Source organism: Priapulus caudatus, unplaced genomic scaffold, assembly GCF_000485595.1.
Source record: "Priapulus caudatus unplaced genomic scaffold, Priapulus_caudatus-5.0.1 Scaffold802, whole genome shotgun sequence".
In the NCBI taxonomy this organism is placed as follows: domain Eukaryota; kingdom Metazoa; phylum Priapulida; class Priapulimorpha; order Priapulimorphida; family Priapulidae; genus Priapulus; species Priapulus caudatus.
This window is the reverse complement of record NW_014577863.1, coordinates 2018-3912: the sequence shown is the minus strand read 5'-3', so window position 1 is coordinate 3912 and position 1895 is coordinate 2018. Positions and strand designations below refer to the sequence as shown.

Here is a 1895-nt window from a genome sequence, read left to right as displayed (position 1 = left end):
CGAGACGTGAGACATCGCCGCGAGACGTGAGACATCGCCGCGAGACGTGAGACATCGCCGCGAGACGTGCGGCGTCGCCGCAGGAAGATGGTGGGGAGGGAGGGTGAAGGATCCAGCGCGCACATGGATGCGGATGCGGAGGCTGGCGGTCGCCACGGCAACGTGGACGGACCCGCGCGTCCGGCGAGTGGGAAGGAGGAAGCATCCAGTGTGTGGGTGCTGGCCTTCCTTCCCGCATTCCGGAATCCGAGATTTGCACGCACGCGTCGCTCAGCCCGCGTCTCGAACAGAACAAATTTCGCGTAACGTTTCCCCGTAACGAGAGTTCAGCCTAACGAGTGCTGACGAGCGCTCGGCCTAACGAGCATTGCCGCGCCGCGCCTTTCGAGAATCTTTCTCCCCGGAGTGTTCTTCGGATTTCCGAGGTGGGAAAACTCCGGGATTCCGGGGTGGGGGAGGCGCGTGCGTCGGGCGTCGAAGGGTTGCGGGGTCGTGACCTCAGAGCGACCCACGAATCTCTGACATGTGGTGGTGGATGTCGGTTGTGTGTGTGTGTGTGTGTGGATAAAACACGGGTCGCTTGCTCGTTGCGCGTTCGTCGTGTGCCGTAGTAAATAAAGGCACACGGCGGTAGTGCGCCTTCGGGCTGCCTGCCGTGAGAATAGGCTGCTCAGTAACATAAACATGGCGCGCGTGCGCGTTCCGTCTGCTGCAGCGCCATGTAAGTAAACGCATGGTGCGGCGTGCTGCCGCGGGTGGCGTGCTGGCTGAGTGGTGAGTAAAGTAAACGATGGGCTGACTGGTTAGGCGCGTGAGGTCAACATGTCCTGCTGGACGGTCGGCGGCGTAGAGTGGGGTAAATGAAAGCAGTGGGCGGGCCTAGGTGCGCGAGTTCGTCTGGTGTGCCTGGCGCGCGGTATAGTAATCGTAAGAGCGGAGGGAGCTACGCTGCGCGCTCGGTCTCTGCCGTAGTAAATAAACATGGGCGGCGTGCGCTCTCGTATCTGGCTGATGTAGTAAAGTATACACGGGGCTACTGTGCGCGTTCGGGTCTGGCTGGACTGTATTAAGATAAACACCTTCGCTAGCGGGGGTCGGCGCAGTTCGTCTGCTGACGCTAGTAGCAGGATAGAACGGGTGGTGGGGCGGGCGGTGGGGCGCGGGTGTGCAGGTCTGTCTGAGGTTAGTAAGATAAGCAGCGCCGAGTGACGGTCGCGTGGGGTGTGCGTGCTGGCTGAGCTGAGTGAACCGAGGTGAAGACGGTGGGGGGGGCGCGGGGGGGGGGCGCGTTGAGGTCGTGGGATCTCTGAGGGCTGGGCCGTGGGGGAGTAAAAGAGACACGCGGCTAGCGAGTGCGGCGGCGTGTGTCGTGTGCTGCTGACCGTTAGGTAAATGAGAAACCAGCGGGGGCTTACGTGGGCGCGTTCGTCGTGCCGGGTGGCGGTAGTTAAGAGTGAAGAGGCGGGCAACGGTGGCAACGTGCGCGTTTTCATTCTGCTCGACGTAGCTAAATAAACACGAGGGCTAACGCGTCGCGCGTCTCATCCGCTATCCTATGGAGGCAACTAAGAAGCGCATCGAGTAAGGCAAACGTTGGAGTATCGAGGAAGACCGATTATCAAAAGTCGGAATCAAAGGTAGTTTTGGAACCGCAATAATGCTGCTAAGACTAACGCGGCTTGGGGGCGGCGGGTGCTAAACTAGGCTTAGACCGATTAGTGTATCCACCTGTACCAGCTAATGAGTCCCTTACTAATACAGAGATTAATGCTCAACTTGCAAGTGATAATTCTTGGCAACAAAGCGTATCGTCAAGCACGTGACGAGCGTTGTTGTCAAGCTCGTGACGAGCGTTGTCAAGCGCGTGACGAGCGTTGTCAAGCGCGTGACGAGCG

The 1895-nt window shown here is 59.5% G+C and overlaps 1 protein-coding gene across 1 annotated transcript in view; it reads left to right on the top strand.

The window, feature by feature from the left end:
• The window catches only part of LOC106813630 (protein MON2 homolog), a 44162-nt gene extending 43602 nt beyond the window's left edge, over positions 1-560 (top strand). Inside the window, exon 35 of the mRNA XM_014817813.1 lies at positions 1-560. This exon is cut by the window's left edge and continues 710 nt beyond it. The gene's annotated coding sequence lies outside the window, so the exon portion shown is untranslated.
• Positions 561-1895: the final 1335 nt, after the last annotated feature.